Raw genomic sequence first — 20,700 nt, forward strand, 5'->3', positions numbered from 1 at the left:
AGAATAGCAAGTCTCCACTTGAAGATTAAGCTGTCCTGGGGCTGAAAGGCTACAAGGTGAGAAACTCAAGTCAATCTCTAGATGCTAGCAGTAATCCTCAAATAGTAGACAGCAAGGAAACAGAAACATATAGAAAATAGAAAACATAAAATGCCTTCGTGGAAATGGGAATCTCAAAAACATTTTGTCAGGGCTGGACTCCAACAGCATTCCTTCAAATATTCACCCTTGGAATAGTTGATATTACAAATGTAAGTCACACACCCAGCTGATGTTTTATTTTATAGGCAAAAACAAAATAAAAGTAAAATTCGAGCCAGGCACTAGTAGCTGTAATCTTACTTAATCAGGAGGCTTAGATTTTTAAAAGCCAGTTTTAAGCCCAGCCTAGGCAGAAAAACCTGTTAGACTCTTTTCTCCAGTTTACCACAAAAAAGCCAGAAAAGGAGATATGGCTCAAGTGGTAGAGTGCCAGGCTTGCACAAAGAAACTAAGTAACAGTAAGAAGGACAAAAATAGATTAATTAGTTAATAATACGAATAAATTCAATATAAAAAACTAGAAGGATAGTTTAAACTCACAGAACAAAAATAAATAGGTAGTAGAAATATTTGAATTAAAGTTATCAGTAGCTTAAATATGTGACTTCATTTGACAACATTTTATTTACAATATATGGAGACTTTCACTTAATCAGAAGTGCAGTAAGTCCATAGTTTGATATAACTGTTCAAAATAAATATAAAACAGAAATACTGCTACTAGGCTGGGTATTAGGCTATTGTTGATCACACTGTTCTATACTTGCTCAGCAGCTTCGACCACTGATTACAGTAGGCAGAAACAAAAGCAGAATAAGAAGGGCTCTCAAAACCATTTCACGTGAACAGCAACAGGAATTCTCAACAAAGAGAAGTCTTAGGAAAGATCAAACAAATAATTTTATGCTGGAGACGGTGAATATCAAATACAAAATAATATCTTCAAAACTTGGAAAATGTAAAAGTTCAATACAAAAGTGTTATATATTACACTTAGAATAAGCATTTTTTTTTTGCCATTCCTGGGCCTTGAACTCAGAGCCTGGGCTCTGTCCCTGAGCTTCTTTATGCTCAAGGTTAGCACTCTACCACTTGAACCACAGACCCACTTCCGGCTTTTACTGTTTATGTGGTACTAAAGAATTGAACCCAAGGCTTCATGTAAGCTAGGCAAGCACACTACCACTAAGCCACATTCCCAGCCCTGGAATGAGCATTCTTTTCAAGTAACAGAAAGTAGTTTCTCAATCTAGATTTAACTCTTTGTAAGTGCTCCATAGATACCTCTGACCAATGTTAAAATTCCTAATGATTTAAAAAAAAATTCCCTTTTGATAGTTTAGGGGGAGGTAATCATTTAATCCCCTTATTTTTCTACTTTGATTCTGATGATTTAGGGAATGAATGTTTCATAACCTACTCTTTTTCCCCCTTATCCTACAAAATCTCAGTTTATTACTTATAAGGAAAAGAAGGTAAGAATTAGGATTCTCAAAAGTGATTTTACTGAGGTTATTCAGCAACAGCAGGCCACCAAAATGCCCCAATTAGCTCTTCTACTCACCTTCTCTGAAGTCTCATTTTCCTGACTAATCATTAATAATCATTCTCTAGGTAATCTCAATACCATCTGTATGATCATAACCTCCAAATATTTATCTGAAGTCTAGACTTCTGGTGTTATCTCAAGTAGAAAATTCCAAGTGACAGAGAATCAGAAAAGTTTCAAGAGAGAATTTCCTTTCCCTGGAGCAATCTTTAAGGGGAAAAATATTTTCATAAAATGACTCCAATTCATTTAGTTCAAGGAAATGGATTTATAACTCTTCAATGTTCTGCCATTGGCTTTTCTAAATTATCCTTAAGACTATCCACACATTTCAGAATCTCTTTAGGCACAGCAGGCTAACATGGACTTTGTGCACTACCCAGCATGGTAGGTCAGTAGAAACAGCTGAGGAGCTGCTACTCCTCACTTAAGTCTAATGGGATATTGATTTTTCCCAATCCCAGCAGGCTGTACCAAAAAATCAATACTTCACTAGCAGTGAAGCAGACAGAGATGAAATGGAAGGCCTTGGGATGATAGGGCTGTCACCTACAAATCAAGGATGCCTCAAAGATGGTAAACAAGATCTATCAAAGAAGGCAAAGCACCACAAAACAGAAGACAAACAAAATCAATACAGAAAACAATGAAGTAAGACAAGAAGAAAGAAGGCAAACATGTCTTAATAATGAAACTCCTTTTAGAATAAGAAAGCAGCATTTCCCAGGGTTAGAAGAAGTAAAAGAATTTGACACTGGTTTAGACTGAAGAGAAAGAGCCTAAGGATCTTTGTCTATATTTTCTAAAGTAGGAAGCTGAGATCAAAATCACCAAGGTGAGTCAATCAGACACAAATTTAAATCCTAGTGTCAACACTGGCTGGCTTGTTATGGGTAAAGTAATTATGTCCTATATTATAAGATGAATATAAAGCAACATTGATTTTAAAATAAATAATTACATTACATTTTTACTAAGGTTGGGTCAGAAGTGAAATGATCAGAGGTAAGGTAGATGTACAAAAATAGAATGGGCAACTTCCCATTAAAGAGCAGGAGGTGTGGTCATTTCCTTTCCCTACCAAAGTTCTACAAAGAGAAAAAAGATTCAAAGGAATTAAATATTTCAAAGAGAATCTCAAGGAATAAGACAATGAGAAAATGTGTGTTGTTATTCAAGGGATTTCAACACATTTTTTTAGAAATCTGGAAGTAATAGAGCAATAGTGGGTTTATTAGTACATGGACAAAATGCTCTAAAGTCTGTGTAGAGGGCTGGCAGTATGGCTCAGAAGTAGAGCACAATGAGATGTACAAGTCATTATGTCGAAAAAATAACTTTACAACTTTGCCATGGGGTGGGGGGAGGATCAGAAGGAATAGGAAGGGGAAACAAAGGAGGAGGCAACAATGCTTGATATGAAATGTACTCATTATCTTGCCCATGTAATTGTAACCACTCTGTATGGTATTTTCACCATAAGAAAATAAATTTTAAAAAGAAGTAGAGCACCAGACTAGCAAGCATGAGACACAAGTTCAAACTCCAGTACCACTAAAACAATGAGTAACAAAGGTTCCATAGAGGGAGATGGGGACAATGAGATAGGTACTACATCTATGTCCATAGATGCAGAGGATGCCAAGAATTTCATAGCAAGGGCAGTTGAGTTGAGAAGGATGGTTTGAAAGTCAGAATAGAGATGTCATCCCCATTTCTTCTTCATTCTTCCACATAGAACACAAACAGCTAGGCATAGATACCTCAAGTAAATTCATGAATAAACTACCTTATTTTTTCTCATATGCCAAAACAATAACTAAAAGATATGGCAGTATAAAAGAGGGGCTATTGGGATAGAAATCAGTGGGACTGGGGAGAGGAAAGACAGGGATTGGAATGAATCAAATTACATAATATGTCTATAATGAAAAGAGAATCATCAAACTCATAAAACATCATAAAAAGGGGCAAGAAGGATAATAAAGAGTAACACAGGAGGTAAATATGACCCAAGTACATTATGTGTGTATGGTAATATAATAAAATTTTTGTACAATTAATGTGCATTAATAGAAATATTTTTAGAGGCATGAAACTCAAAGACACCAACAACAGAAACAAGCTCTTCAAAATTCCAGCTAAACATTATATAAAAGATTCAAAAACAAAGTCTCAGAAATACACACAGCTCAAAAAATTAAACTATCAGGGAAACAACAAATTCAATTAATAAATAGACTAAAGACTTAAAGAGAGACTTCTCAGAAGAAGAAATAAAAATGGCCAACAGACACAAGAACATCTCTGGCCATAAAGGCAATGCAAATCAAAACAACACTGAGACTCCACCTTACCCAGGTTAGAATGGCCATTATCATGAAAAATAACAATAACAAATGCTGTGGGAATGAGGCCAACAGGAAACACTGGTAATGTACACACACACACACACACAATGGAACTTTACCATCCATTAGAAAAAATGATACAGTACCATTCATAAGAAAATGGAAAGACTTAGGATTATATTAACTGAAGACAGACCTAGAGAAACCAAGATTGCATGTTTTTCTGTTAGTGGTAGAGAGAATGTGCCCATAAATCTATAAGTAAACACTCTGAGTGGTATGCAAGAGGTTACAAATGAATTAACTGAATTATAATAGACACTGTAGAGAGCTTAATTAGTACACATTTTTAGAAAGATTAAGTTAAAGTCCAACAAAATTAGCACCAAGAAATGGGTACTTGCAAAGGAGAGGGGAGGAATGCAGTAAAAAATTCATTGTATATACCACAAAATGTAAGGCAGGGTTAGGTGAAACTGGGATGAGATTGTCAACTGAAGGGGATGGTACAAATCAAGATGCATTGTATTCATATGCTGCTTTTTTAAATGACACCTCCCTTGTCCAGTTACTTAAAGATAATAAAACAGAGGGAAAATATCATATCACTATAAAAATGGCTCAAAAATAAATAACCCTGAGAACATATGCTATTGTTCTACCTTCAATAAAACTATCACTTTACAAAAATGTCATTGACACATATGTCATATTTACATTCTCACTATGAATAACATTATATATATATAATTTTTAAAAAGAAATTCTCAGAATAAAATAAAAATTAAAAAGTGATGGAACTGTGTGGAAAAACATCTGGATTTACAGATATAGTTGCAAGTCAGGGGGTCTTGAAGAATGACAGTAACAACAAATAATAAAAGGTAGAAAATTATCAAAGACATAGTATTTTTCACAATGTGAGTTTCTAAGTTGAAAGAGTTCACAGAATCCAGAAAAAGAAATGAAGAATGGTCCATCGGGCATTGACCAGGAATAGAGATGATTGCAAACAAAAGAGACAATGGAAACTTTTCCTACAAAAACCTAAGAATCAGAATTAGATAAAATCTCTAGAGAGCAACACTAAATGCAATGTGGCTCAATACCTTCAAGCTAGGAGAAATCACTTTAAACTTAGAATTCTGTCCCCATCCAGAGAACTAAAATTGTGTAAGGCTTAGAAAACACATACTTGAAGATATCAAGGGCTCAGAGGCACCCATGCAGCTTTTTTCAAGAAATTGTAGAATGCTGTGTTTCAGCAAACTAAAGACATAGAATAAGGAGCTAGGGAGAAAGCAGGCAATTACACACAGCAGAACAGCAAAGACTAGGCTTGCAACACTGTGCTACATGTGCAGCACATTCAAAAAAACATTGGATTTTAAAAAAACAGAGAAATCAGGCATGGTGACTACCAGAACAAAATTGTTCTTAAGATAATGGATCATTTAATGGAGAAATTTTAAAGAACATTAGGAATAAAATTTCATAGAGGATAAATACAAATGGCAAATTACTTAAGGGAATAATATTTTCTGGTATGAATAACAGCATTGATAGAACTCTATTAGCAAGATGTGATCTTGTGGAAAAGTTAAAAGCAAGGCAAGGTAATTCATACCTGTAATCCTAGTGACTCAAGAGGCCAAGGAGTGTGGTAGACAAACCCAGAAGATACTTATTTTCAATTAACCACCAGACAAGATAGAGGTAGAATTAAATCTCAAGTGGTAAAGCACCAGCCCTAAACAACAGGAGAGTGTGAGGTTCTGAATTCAAGTCCATGCAGGTAAAAATGAATGAGTGAATGAATAAGTAAGTTAAACCCTCATTTAGCATGGCAGGTTATGAATGGGTATATCTAAACTTCTTAAATCATGAAAAAGTAATGGAACACTATAATCTAAACACATTAGACATATGGAATGAGAAAAAAATGAAATATCTGAATAGAGAAAGCTGGGTTTGAAACCTAATTCTGCCACTTGCTAATCATATAGTCATGAGCAAATCTTTTAAACTATCTAAACTTCAACATTTTATTATGTAGAATAGTTATAATAATGGAGTGTCTATTTCACATGGTTTTGTGAGAAATAATTAAAATGAAATAATCACACAGGGCAAGATCTAGTTATGAGCAAGTATGTATTGTTGAGTGTAGTGGCACACCTGTACTCTTAACATTTGGAAAGCCAAATCAGGAAAATTGTGAGTTCTAGTTAGCCTGGGATACATAGTGAGACTCCTCAAGAAACTCAAAAAAGGCTGGGTATCTGTGGCTCATGACTATAATCCTAGCTACTCAGGATGGTGAGGGCTGAAAAATCAAGATTTGGAGCCAGCTTAGGCCCATAAGAGAGATTCTCAGGGAGACTCTTTTTTTTTTTTTTTTTTTTGCTTATGTGGTGCTGAGGAATCGAACCCAGGGCCTCAGGCATGCAAGGCAAGTCCTCTACCACTGAGCCACCTTCCCAGCCCCCTCAGGGAGACTCTTATCTCCAAATAATCAATCAGCAAAGAGTGAAATGAAGTGAAGGCATAGCTCAAGTGGTAGAGTCCCAACCATGGTAAAAAAAAAAAAAAAGGCTGAGCAAAAGCACAAGGCTTAGAGTTTAAGTCCCAGTACCAGAAAAACATTTAAAGGAAACCTTAGGCTAAAAAAGAGAGAAAAAGTATGTACATTATTAATTTAAATTTTCACTTCTGTCTTCATGGCATTTCCCTAAGAATTTTCTGGGGACTCACAGGAAATGTTATGCATACAGTAGTAGTGTCAAGTTCTTACTTAGATATTTTAGAATAAAGACAAAAAAAACCTGTCTGTTTTATAAAACCTACGGGTTCCTAAGTGTGATTCCTAAGACCCCACTGCACAACATCCATTAAAATAATTCTTCTTTGTGGTCCCCTGAGTCTTTCTTGCAGCTTCTCTTTTTCTTAGTGATGCCAGCCAAGCCTCGAGGAAGCTGATTCATATCTCAATGTAACAGCTTTTCCTTCTAGCTCCTCTTTTAGAGAGCTGGCTGGGTTTTATGAAGCTTTATACTGTAGTTTTGTGGGTTTTCTCCAGAAGATTGGGGAACTTTAATGCAAAGAAACTATGTCCACTATTACCAGTGCCTTGGTCCTCAGCAAAGTCTTACCTGAACAAATTTGAGAAAGGCTCCAGGAATGAATGAGTTAAATAGACATATGAATCAAATCTAACAAAATACATCTTAACCAATACACTCTGATCCCCTTCCATCATCTATGGCAATTAAACTAGCACCTTACGTGGCCCCAAATCACAAGAACCACTCTCATTGGACTAGACCTGAAGCTTCAGTTTGTTATCTCCATTGAAAATCACCAAAAACATCCTCCTGGAAGACTTGCCTTTTATTTTTTAATTTATTTTAATTATCTTTAAGTGATTTTACAAGGAGGATTCAATTCAATATATCAATTTATGAGTACAATGCATCTTGATCAATGTCACTGCCTCCAATGTTCAGCCCCAACTGTCCCAAACCCATCCATCATCTCAGGATTACCCTGGCTCCATATTCACATATGTACACTGAATGTTGTCACTGTATTTACCCATCCTTCTTCCATCCATTCTATCTCCCCACTCCCTTTGATCTTTCAATGGTGTTTCTTTATTAGTTAAAAAAAGAAAAGACAAATGTGACAGGGAGTGTGTGCAGCTGAAATGACACTAGCAGAAACAAATAAGAAACATGTAAAACAAAAGTTTGAGAATTCCATCAAGAGCAAAGCTGCAAAACTCTGGTCCTGGAATGGAAAGGTGGACTTGATTGAATAATCAAATCTGCAGTCCAATATTAAATTCTTATGGGGAGCTGTGTGGCCTTACGAAGAAAAGAACATGCAGCTCCCAGTCAAGGTCTGAGGGCATTAGTGAGGGTGGCTGCATCCCTCACTTTCGCTTCACTTCTCTATTTCCCTCTCCACAGCAGAGCACTGGTCTCCTGGCTGTGCAGTATCTAGAGAGCTGTCTGAAAGAAAGGAGTTACATAATGTAGCGTCCTTTTGGGAAATACAGCAGTAATTTAATTTTTCTGCTTCCACAGGGCTCTCTAAGGATAGGAATATCCCAGCAAGAGCAGAGGAGAGAATAATACAGTAAAAGACTCTTCTGAACAGATCCATGAAAGAGTGTAGCAAATGAGCCTCTTCTATTGATAAACACTGACCAGCTGAACTCTCAGTGCTAGCCACTCTGCTGGGGATGACAAGGAGCACATGAACTATAGTGCAATGGCCAGGCCCACTAAGAAACATTTTTAGGCCAGGTGCCAGTGGCTCACACCAGTAATCCCAGCTACTCAGATGGTGAAGATCTTAGGATCTAGGTTCAAAACAAGCCCAGGCAGAAAAATATGCAAGACTCTTATCTCCAACTAACCAGTAAAAATCCAGAAATGGGGGTACAGTTCAAGTGGTAAAGCACCAGCCTTGAGTGAAAAACCTAAGGGAGAGTCCCCTGGTCCTAAATTGAAGCAAAGACAGACAGGCAGGCAGTCAGGGAGGAAGGAAGGAGAGGAGGGATGGAGACAGGGAGAGAAGAAGAAAGAGAGACAAGCTTAGTAAGGGAGAGAAGTGGCTATCAGATGTCAGTCATGGATGGTGATCAAATTGAATCTTAAGGAATAGTAAAAGATGGTGCAGGAAGGTAGGAAGCTTGTTACAGTCAGGAATAATACAAGGGCCAAAAAGAGATTCCTTCTGGCCTTAGTTTTGCATAAACTTGAAATCAAGAGAAAGATGAAGTAGAGGTAGTATTGAAGGGGCAAAGAGTTTTCCATGCTCTGGAAAGAGGAGTTTCAGAAGGATGGGTAACACAAGTATATGGTGTCTGGTTTAGGGTGTGTGTGTGTGTGTGTGTGTGTGTGTGTGTGTGTGTGTGTAAGGTGTCCAAGTCAGATCACCACATTTGCAAAGATGTAACACAAGTATATGGTGTCTGATTTAAGTGTGTGTGTGTGTGTGTGTGTGTGTGTGTGTAAGGTGTCCAAGCCAGATCACCACATTTGCAAAGATGCTGATGAGCTGATTTGATAGGTTTGAGGTATTATCTGGATAGTATGAAGGCAAAGATGAAGAAGAAAAGTGAATGTCTAGTTGGAAGGGAAAGTTATGGCTAGAGGTAGAGATCCAAGCCCAAAATTGACTCTGAGGGTAGAATCTGGATGTACTTTAATCACTTCCTGGATCTGGGGGTAGGAGACACAGTCTACTAATCTAGTCATACTTCGTACCCAAATGTGCCCAAGCAAATGCCCCAGAACTCTACCTGATTTCCTGATTTCTTATCACTTACACTTTTACATAGACCTTTTCTGTATTTCAGGTGATGTTGGAAGCAGGATAGAGCCTGAGGAGCAACTTTAGTCCTTGATATTACAGAAAAAAAAGCAATGCATCGGTCTTTTTTTTGAAAGAATTATAATAGGAGCAGGGAAATAACAAAAAGTGCAAAGATAGAGATCTTACAAAGACTTCATTGTGACTCCCCCTCACCTAGCTTCCTCTCTTACATGGCAACAGGGAACTCATTACCTTCTTCTGAACAACTCATCTACCATCAGGGTAGAGCTCATACTTTCCTTTCCTCAGTCTCCAATCTTCTGCTACATGAGCTCACCATTTTATAGCTTTGATTCTTTCCCACACTAAGCAAAAAGCAACACACTGCTATGAAGATCATTCACAAGTGTACATGGTCACTCTCAAAGGAAAAACCTGGGGAGCAATGAAGCAACCCTCCACAGGTATTTGCAAACTAAACTGAGGAAGGAATTTTGCTTACAAGAGCTCTGAACTCGCTCCTTTCTATTCCTGATAATCTACTCCAATGAGAAATTCTTGACTAGCTAATAAATAATTCCCTTCAAGAATCTTCTCTTGCAAGAGATTTTTCTGAAGATTCCATTTTAGAAGACTTAGCAATTCAAGCACCAGGAGCTTGAATGTGTGCAATTATTGCCAACATGAGTATTATTTTTTGGAATTTATTTATTTTATTTATTTATTTATATTTTGGAATTTATTGTATATGAACTACCTGCTAGGCATTTTATGATTATGATTATGATTATCATCTTACAATAATATGATGAAGTATTACCCAATAAAAAGATGTTTGTTGTGATGTAGGAACATATCCAAAACTACACAGTCTTGTTGCAGAGGCAATCTATATGATCAAAGACCCATACTTTCTATCTCTGCCAGAGCACCATGTTTCTATTGAATGTTCTCCAGTTCTGAACCCCACAGTGATCCTAGCTCCTGGTATCCATCGAGGTGTAGTTTATTTTTCTGAGGGCAGAAGAATGCAGCCACTCAGAGGTGTCTACAGTGCGACTTCACCTCTAGGCAATGACCACTCATCAGAAGCAGGGCTGTGATGGACAGAACAAAACCTTTGGGTAGGAAGTACCATAGACTTGAAAAACTTGCAGGATTTCTTCCAAAGGCCGAGATGGAAGGGGAAGGCTATTCTAAGCAGAAACAAGACCATGCAAAGGCATCGAGGTAAGAAATAACAGAATCCTGAAAAAAATTCAAGTGCACTGAGGCTGATATAAAGTATATGGGAAACAGAGAAAGCAAAGTTCTGCTGAGCATAGACTCAGGTTCCTTAGCATACACACTTCAGAGTGAGAATTCTCAATAGACTTTAGAAGCCAGATCTCAAGACTGAATAGTATAAGGTCTGCTTTGGGCCACGCAGGCCCTGTGCAGATACCTCCCTACCTCTTGGCTAAGTTTCTGCCCAGTATCTATGTTACCTAGGTAACTGGCACACCTGGATGCAGTCACCTCCCCCTCCTACTATGTCACGTTCTGGGCCACTTCTGGTCATGTGCTTCCCATCTGACCTTAGCAGGGTCCTAGGCCCTGAGGTCCCATCTGGATCCAGTATGGCCACACCTTTCCTCCACCCAGCCACACCTCTTCCTGTCCCAACCTAGATAGGTCCTGGCTTGGGGGTGGGTCACCCCTTTCTGCCATGCCTCGCTACCATGCACGGTGGGGGCAGCAGTGGGGTAAATAATCGTCTTTTCCTGCCTGAATAGGATGGGGTGCTCTATCAGCTAACTACTCAAACCTAGTATATTTAATTTACCTTACAGATAGTTTCTTGGTAAAACTACAAAAATCAAAGGGTAACTATTTGTTTTTATTTAAGAGGCAAACAATTAGTAGGTAGCAATGACTCTTTTATAACTAGTGCCTTTTCTTTAGGTAATTTGGAATACTCAAACATAAGGCATGGTACCTAGGATTTCCCAAAAGAAGAACTATTGCCCTTTAGGCTAAATAATTCTTTGTCAAGAGTAGGAATGGAGTGGATATAAGCTGTGCATGATAGGGTGTTAAAGATAGGGTCCCGGCCTCTCCTAATTTTATGTTGATAAAATATAGACTCAACCAATCGTGACATCAAACGTATCTCTAAACATTGCCATCCCTGGTGAGATGAGCAAAAATGACCTCTTATTAAGATCATAATTAATAATGAAAACAATATTTAAAAAATTCTGCATGCCCTGTGAACCTTACTCTTTTCTCTTTGGATGTGTGGGCACAAGACTTGTCTTAATTGTCTCCAGGTTTGTTCCCATGAGTCCCTGGGAAGGAAGAGATATCAGAAAGGGAGGCTTACCCTTGAGTCTATTAGTGTTTGATTTCTAAAGATTCCCTTCTTCTAAAGCCAGGGAATTTATACCACAAAAATATCAACTACCTTATGAATCCTATATAGGAAAAATACCATGGAAATAAATACAATGATGAAGAAAGCACAGGTGTTCACCAACGGCTAGAGAAAATGTCCATGTGAAAAAGCCCCTCCTTCTTCAGCTCCCTCAACAAATCTAGGGAAACTGTTGTTTCAACCATTTCTTCCTTTTGATCTGAAATGCACTCCTACTTCTGGAAAAAAAAAAAAAGCTCATGTATTGAAAGCTTTGTCTCTAGTGTAGCAGTGTTCAGTGTGTCTATTGGGAATATCGGGAAGTGATTATATTCTGAAGGAGGTGAAGTCATCAATGGATTGATCCAGTCATGCATTAATAATATGATGACATTACTGAGATGTGGCTTACTTGAAGTAGGGCATGCCCGGGAAAGATACCACCAGACCCCTGCCCCTCCTCCATCTCCCTTCCTCCTTCCTGATTGTAGAAAGTTTTTCTCTATCACCTGTTTATTGTCATGACTATCATGATATTGGGTCTCACCTCAGCCCTCATGCAATGGAATCAAGGAATCCTAGACTGAAACCTCTGTAGTCATTAGCCAGAATTAGTCTTTCCTCTAAGTTATATCATTATTGTCACCTCTGTGTCTCTGATTAGACTTTAAACTTCTAGAAGCCAAGACCGTATTTTTATTGTGTATGCCAGTCCTGAGCCTTGATGCTGTCGCCAAGCTTTTGTTTTCAAGGCTAGTGCTCTACCACTTGAACCACAACTCCATTTCTGATCTTTTTAGTGGTTAATTGGAGATAAGACTGTCATGTACTTTCCTCCCTGAGCTGGCTTTGAACTATTATTCTCAGATCTCAGCCTCCTGAGGTATGAGCCACCAACACCTTCCTGAACCATATATGCTTATGTGGTGCTGAGGAACCGAACCCAGGGCATCAAGCATGCAAGGCAAGTGCCAATCTTCCCAGCCCGACCATATTTTATTTATCTGTCCTTCCCAGTCCCCAGTCTACCATGTGGCAATACATACATGAGTATGTATTATATATAATAAGGCCATTTAAGAGACAGCTGCAATGTAGTACAATGTGGTGAATGAGTAGCTATACTGTATAAAGCCTCTACTACATATGACATCCATACTTTCTAAGTTAAACTTTAATCTTCTTATTTGGAAAGTGGAAAGATAACAACATCTTCCCTGTAAGCTTGATTTGATGGTGGAATAATATAGATAAAGCCACTAAGAGGTCTTGGCTAAAGAGATGCTATTATTTTAAAACATCAGTGTCAACCGTAAAAATGGATGAAAAATAGTTCAGGTTTTATAGGGCTCTGATGCAGCTTTTTAGCTAAAGTAGATGGTAGCCAACAATAACATGAAAACCAGTGAGAACAGCTGTGTTCCAATAAAATGTTATGTGCAATACAGGGAGAGGGCAATATTTGGCTAGTAGGCCATAGGTGGCAGCTTATTCTAAGCTGGCCACATTTTAATCAGTTGAAAATAGGGCTGGTGTTGGCCACTGGTGGCTCAAGCTTGTTGAGCCCAGGCAGAAGAGTCTGTGAGCTTCTTATCTCCAATTAAATAGTAAAAGGCCAGAAATGGCACTGTGGCTCAAATGGTAGAGTGCCAGCCTTGAGTGAAAAAGTTATGTGAAAGCATAATACCCTGAGTTCAAGCACCAGTATTTCACAAAAAAAAAAGAAAAAAAATTGTAGCCTATGAAAGACTCTTGAACAAGGTAGTGACAAAATAAAATGGTCCCATAGGAGGTTGGGTTTTCACTAGTCTATAGAAGAAACTTCTCCAATTAAAGTCTGAGGATGAGTTACTTTGATAGTCCAAGCATAAGACAGACAGGATCTGACTTCTAAATTATGAAAACATGAGCCAGGCAGAGCAGAAGCTACAGTGACACCCTCTGATGATCAATTGCTCTCTTGCAATGTCTTGGTCATAGTTGGATCTCTGATTAACTAGTAAATTGTGAGCATAGACCTAGAAAATCTTTAGAGAACTAATTAACTAAAGGTTTTTAAAAGTGCTATTATTAGTTCATAATGGTGCTTAAGCAGATGAGTAGCTTGAATTTAAGACTCTTGTGCTTAAACTATTCTTAAAGTCAGGAAAAGATTTTCATTTTTCATGTAGGACATTTAGAACCTGTCAGAAGTAATGATTCAAATAGTTGTACTACAGACTGGTGGTGATTATGTGAGCTGGTCACAATGATTAAACACAGCCATATTGCTAAATTATACCTTCTAACTTGCTCTGGTTTTAAAATCTCAGATTGGACTCTTCTTTTTATGCTTCTATGTTCTATGCCTGTAACTAGACTGGCTAAAAAATACAAGGTTAACTATGTTATGGACAATAAGGTCAGTGGAGTTACTTGTTACTACATCCTACAACACATCTGAACACTGGAAATGGATGCTTAAAATCTGAATATGTACTTTCCACAGGACCAGGTAGGAAAAGAACACAAAATTGGGCTTAGTATATACTCACAGCACAGGTCCAGAAGCAAAAGGACCTTAACACAAACTGTGCTAATCAATAAATAAATGCACAAATGACCATCACAAATTTTTTCATACCTCTACATTCAAAAATGGGAAATAATCAGACATGACCTACTACTCAATTCAAATATAAAAAGATTTCAAAATAATATACTATGCTCGACACAATAAAAAGGCACCCGAATAGCTATTTACCCATTCCAAGTGCAATTATCTATGCATTTTCCATTTGTGCATTACATTTTATAACCATGTATTTTCTAGAAGCCTATAAAATAAATGATGTGTGATAGTATTCCTCAAGCAGCTTCCAGAAAACCAGCTGATTTTTAACTGCTATGTATTTCAGATCTCACAGTAATTGAGAAAACAATTATAAAAAGAAAAGCTCAGGGCTGGGAGGGTGGCTTAGTGGTAGAGCGCTTGCCTTGCATGCTTGAGGCCCTGGATTTGATTCCTCAGCACCACATAAGCAGGAAAAAAAAAAGCCAGAAGTGGCGCTGTGGTTCAGGTAGTAGAGTGCTAGCCTTGAGCTGAAGAGCTGAGGGACAGCACCCAGGCCTAGAGTTCAGGCCCCACGACCGGACCCCCCCAAAAAAAGAAAGAAAGAAAAGCTCACTAAATTTAATGAAACACAGCTAAGTTTCCTTTTACCAAAGAATTCTAAGCCAGCATTTTCATACTTCATGTAGTTCCCAATGTTCAACATGGCCAAAGTGTTTAGGAACTACTACATGGTGTTTGGAGAAGACAGTAAAAAACAAAATGTGACAACATTTGTAAACTACATCAACACTTTAGAAGTCTACACTGACTACAGGGCACATCTTGATTTTAAAATTGTAACATAAAAAGGAATAAATAATTTATGTTATAATCAAAGAAATAAGTTGATACAGACTCAGGCTTCATCCTTTTCTTTCTTTAAAATAATACAATATAAGGTCTACTTTACAGAGTTATGCTAACAGTTAAATTTGTTCACATAATAATATTTGCACATTAAGGAGAGAACAAATAATATTTGCACAGAAGGGGTGACATTAACCAAAATGCATTGCACTCATAAACTGACTCCTGGAATTGAAACCCTTTGTAAAACTACTTAATAGTAATAGACAAAAAATTTTTTTAAAAAAATCACACAAAGGGGCTGGGAAGGAGCTCAGTGTAGAGCACTTGCCTTGCATGCTTGAGGCCCTGGGTTCGATTCCTCAGCACCACATAAGCAGAAAAAAAAAAGCCGGAAGTGGCGCTGTGGCTCAAGTGGTAGAGTGCTAGCCTTGAGCTGAAGAGCTGAGCGACAGCGCCCAGGCCCAGAGTTCAGGCCCCATGACCGGACCCCCCACAAAAAAAAATCACACAAAGCTTATAGATAACAACAAAAAAGAAGCATAGTCAGTATTATTACTAAAAATAAAGAGTGTAATTAGAATATTAAAGGGTTATGAAGACCTTCAGCAAGGAAAGTGATGGTTTTACTTGGTTTTTTCACATGTACTGGACCATGTATTGCAATCTACATTCTCATATGTAAGGTACAGAAGCTAATGCTGGCTGGTTAAATAGGCGTTTACTCAAGGCATGCTCAGTAGAGTTCAGAGATATCTAGATGGAATCTTCCATCTTCCATGGCCTTTGGTGGTGATAGCTATACAAAAGGAGAGACAAAAAAAATTGTAGTCTGAAACTAGTCTTGGAAAAAAGTGTGTGACCCTATCTGAGAACTAAACAAAGGCAAAAAGGACAGAGCCATAGCTTAAACACCTAGCGTAGTAATGACAAGACCTTGAGTTCAGACAGTATGGTGACATGCATCAAGACACATGGTACTATTTTATAAACTGCTAGGTTCTAGTTGGAAGCATTAGGAGCATTTTTACCAATTTTCAAGGAAAACTTTCATCTGTAATTTTTTTCAAGCCATCATTTAGTTTGGGCATCAGAGTAATAGTCACCTCATATAAATATTGTGAAAATATACACACCTCTTCTAATTTCTGGAAAAGTTCATGTCAACAATAAACACAGCTAGGCCTGAGATTTTCTGAGATTTTTAAATTACAAGATTTAACTTTTAATTTAAATTAATATAAAGATAAACCATATTATTATCTCCTATTGGGTGGACTTTAGTAGTTTGTTTTTTTTTGAGAATTAACTGATCCATTTCAATTAAGTTAATAAAGTCATTGGAATAATATTCTTTTTGGGGGGTTCAGTCGTGGGGCTTGAACTCTGGGCCTGGGCGCTGTCCCTCAGCTCTTCAGCTCAAGGCTAGTGCTCTACCACTTGAGCCACAGCGCCACTTCTGGTTTTTTTTTTTCTGTTTATATGGTGCTGAGGAATCGAACCCATGCATGCAAGGCAAGCGCTCTACCACTGAGCTACCTTCCCAGCCCTGGAATAATATTTTTAAAAGATACATGATACTCATAAATTGAATTAAAACACTTTTGTAGAATACCTAAAGATAATAGAAAATAAAATTGAATTTAAATAAAAAAATAAAATAAAAATGTAGAAATAAATGTCCTAAGGAGGAAATTACTCTTAGCTACCACAAGGCAATAGGTCTGTTACATTTGAAACTCTTAAGCAACTCAACTCAACATGTTCTTGGGTCTATTAATGATTCTGTTTGCTAGACACTTTCTCTGCCACTCCTTTCCCAGAGAAATGAATTCTGTATTTCACCTTTTACATAGAGTTGCTCACTTCCAAATCTATACAATTAATGGAATCTAGGTCATATGCCTGTGCACTAGTTCCAAAGGAGGCAAAAGCACAAAATTTTATGGGTTCTTTCTATGCTAGTAACTAGAAATTCCCAAAAGATAATAAATGTAGTTAAGAGCAGCTAGAGAGCCAGAAAACACCATAGTGTGTAATCCATTTTTTAAAAAGTCTAATAATATCTCAGTGAGAACTCAATTTTTCATTTTCTCAGCAGAAGAATACACATGGACATCTTTCCTTTTAGACTCAGGGCAGAGACCAAAACAGTATAATTTAATGTAAGAAAGCTTTTTCCCAGAGTACCCATTGCTCTTAAAACACTGAGAGAAGGTGGGCCTAAAAATACCACTATAAACAGTATAGAAATGCCCAAAGAAATGTACCAGGAATAGAACTTGAGTATGAAGAAGCAAGAGCAGGCACATATGTTCTTCTTCTGAATTGGATTCTTATCCCCACTATTGAAAAGGTATAGCTTGCTCCATTATTTCCCGACACTGGCATTGCTCTGGTGTCCAATTCTTGAAAGCATCCATGCCCAAAGCCTTACACTCTGAAAGCAAGATGCAGTGGAACGAAAAAGATGAAACAGGGGCTGGGAAGGTGGCTCAGCGGTAGAACGCTTGCCTCACGTGCATGAGGCCCTGGGTTCAATTCTTCAGCACCACATAAGCAGAAAAAGCCGGAAGTGGTGCTGTGGTTCAAGTGACGAGTGCTAGCCATCTGAAGAACTGAGGGACAGCGCCCAGGCCCAGAGTTCAGGCCCCACAACCAGACCCCCCCCCCACACAACCAACAAAAAAAAAAAAAAAAGATGAAACAAAACAAAAAGGCTAAACACATTCTTCCAATAATATTTAGTTGTTATATGTATCAGAATCAGGTATAGACAGTGAAACACAGACCATAAGATGGGCTATGGATACATAGTGCAATAACAGAGAGAGAGAGAGAAAGAGGGGGAAGGAGAGGGAGGTGGAGGAGGAGCAGTAGAAGGAGGAGGAAGAGGGAGAGAGGGAGAGGGAGAGAGGTTACAAGTCTAGAAGGTGGGTAAGGTTAGAGAGCAAAACCCAAAAGTTGTATATAGTCAAGATTCAGGGCACAGGCACCAAGTGTGCACCAGTAAATTGGTTATTAGGTATACAGCCCAATCAGCCCATGAGATGGACTCCAAACTTCGAAGATACATTAGAAAGCACACTCCTCAACTTAAAAAGACAACTCTGTCACAACCCATAATATAAAGACCAAATTTGGTTATAGGAATATATTAAATATGCATCTTATGTAAAATGAGTTGAACTCCCAATCTATAGGCTGACCATATAAATCTAAATCACAAATTAAAAATAGGAAAAGATGTTATTAATAGTTTTGCTATGGGGGGGCGGGCAATGGTGGGGGTGGAGATGGGAAGGGATAGGAAGGGAAAACAAAGGAGGAGGCAACAGTGCTTGATAAGAAATGTACTCATTATCTTGCCCATGTAATTGTAACTCCTCTGTATGGTATTTTCACAATAAAAAATGGTTTTGCTAGGACAGTATATATACAAACCAGGGCTGGTTTGGACAAATTAAGGTATATGATAACCCAAATTATAGATTACCTGGAGAATCCACAGGTAACATTCCCAGAAATACAATAGAAAAAGGAAAATAATGTGAAGTTGATACATCAAAAAATTGAGTTAGAAAAGATTGTTTTCTCTTTGCTTTGTTTTTAATATTGAAGAGATGAAGTAAAAAAAAACTGAAGTATACCAGAATACATTTAATTGTTAGTTTTTTTTTTAATTTTACTATGGTGAAATAACAGTAATAGACAACAGTGGTAAGCATGAAAACCCTCAATGGTAAGTTACTGTTGGTAATGGCAAAGTAAGAATGTAAGTCTTCCTTAGTAGTGGGGACCATGGCAGAATGTGGATCGTGTCAATGACAACTCATCTAACACTCTATGAGTCTCAGACACAGAGCAGGCTAGGTTATGATGATAATGATGTTATTCACAAGGTTTACAGAAGATCTGTCCATGGAAACAAAGTTGGAGGATGTGATTTGGGTCATTAGACAAGAATAAAAGGAAATCAGATATTCATCACCAGTCTGATTAACATAATGCTCAAGAGTTCTCTAATCATTCACAGATTCCCTTTCTAAGAGAAAGCTTTTGGTGGGAAATATTCTCTGATCCTAAATGCAACCAAAGAAGGAATGTCCCAAATATTTCCATTTCTAGTGAAATGGAAGATTATTTGATTTGGGCCCAAATTTCATAATTCTTAATGCTGCATTCAAGAAGTTGGCAGTCAGTTGGCAGTCAGTTAGAAAGATTAGAAAAAGAAAAAAAAACAAAAAGGCTAAATGGATTCTCCAACGATACAGTTATGTACATCAGAGCCAAGTATAGACAGTGAAACCATACAGATCTTTGAAAAGTGTTTCAAATGACTTGACACTCCACTTTGTCAATGCTATAGTGTTATTCCTCAGCTTACAAATTGACAGAATGTAATCCTAGCCCAGGCAAGCCAATTTCATTAAGATACTCTGAAAGACATGCTTCATTGTTGGATGTTTAGAGGGAACATGTGCTGGATGCTGTTCTATCTTCTACAATGAAGTCTTATACTCTCTTGATCCTGCTATCAACTCCTCAGTCCCCCTCCTGTACCACACAGATTCTCTTCAAAGACACAGAAGCAGAGATTTAAAGGATTAGAAATCTAATACCTAAGTGTAAGTGTCAGCTAGGCTTAATGTTAATGAAATCATGGTCTAAAACATAGAGTTTGACATTGCTATGAAGGAAAAAAGAATGTCAGAACAAAATGGGGGTAAAAGGTTGAGAAGGTTTTTGAACCTAGAAGAAATTTCCGTCTTTCCCATAACCCATAAAGCTCTTCCTTTCTTTCCCTTTTTGCTTGCTAACATTTAATCACTAAGAAACATATTCTACATTTTATTTATGTTGTATTGTTTTTATCCAAGATGTCAGGGTTCTGTTCTATAAATATATAAACTCTCAATGCCTAGAATGCTTGACTAGCATGTGACATATATTCTATGATACATATTGAATTAATGAATAATGGAAGATTTCCTTCCTCATGTACAGCATACAGTGTAGTTTGCCCTTAACTATAAAACAATCAATGGAGAAAAGAAGTTCTCCAGGATGGTCTTCTTTCCCTCCTCTATCTAGCTTCTAGACTGCACAGTGACTCTTTCTTGAAAGAAAGCAATTTGAATCAAATGTAAAATCTTGATGCTTTATGTTCACCTAAGGGAAAGAGGAGATGGTATGAATTAACTCCCATCTTGGTCTTAAAAACAACATCTAGGCTAACATCACAGAAAGAAAATCTGATACTAAAACTGTGTCATATTTTTCTGTAATGTAACCTCATCTCAGTTTTGCTATTTCTATTTCTCTTTATCACAGCAAATCTTTCAGAGGGACAAAAACCTGAAAAAAATTCAAAAATGGTAATTATTTACTAACCCAAGGTAAGAATCTGAAGAAATATTGGAAATAAAGAACTCAAAAAGGAAATGAGAGGAAATGGCATGTTAGAACACGAGAGCTTCTGAATGAAGAAAAATCTTCTAGGAACTTTCCAAAGATGAGAATTGGCTCACTCCTCTAATCCTAGCTTCATAGGAGACTGAGATCTAAAAATCAAAGTTCAAAATGAGACTAGGCAGTAAAATCCATTAGACTCTTATCTCCAGTTAACCACCAAACA

The 20,700-nt window shown here is 37.5% G+C and overlaps 1 protein-coding gene across 1 annotated transcript in view; it reads right to left on the reverse strand.

The window, feature by feature from the left end:
* The window catches only part of Rab38 (RAB38, member RAS oncogene family), a 72,022-nt gene that overhangs the window by 28,572 nt on the left and 22,750 nt on the right, over positions 1-20,700 (reverse strand). The gene's annotated exons all lie outside the window — the stretch shown is intronic.

This window comes from Dipodomys ordii, unplaced genomic scaffold (assembly GCF_000151885.1).
Source record: "Dipodomys ordii isolate 6190 unplaced genomic scaffold, Dord_2.0 Scaffold22, whole genome shotgun sequence".
NCBI lineage: Eukaryota > Metazoa > Chordata > Mammalia > Rodentia > Heteromyidae > Dipodomys > Dipodomys ordii.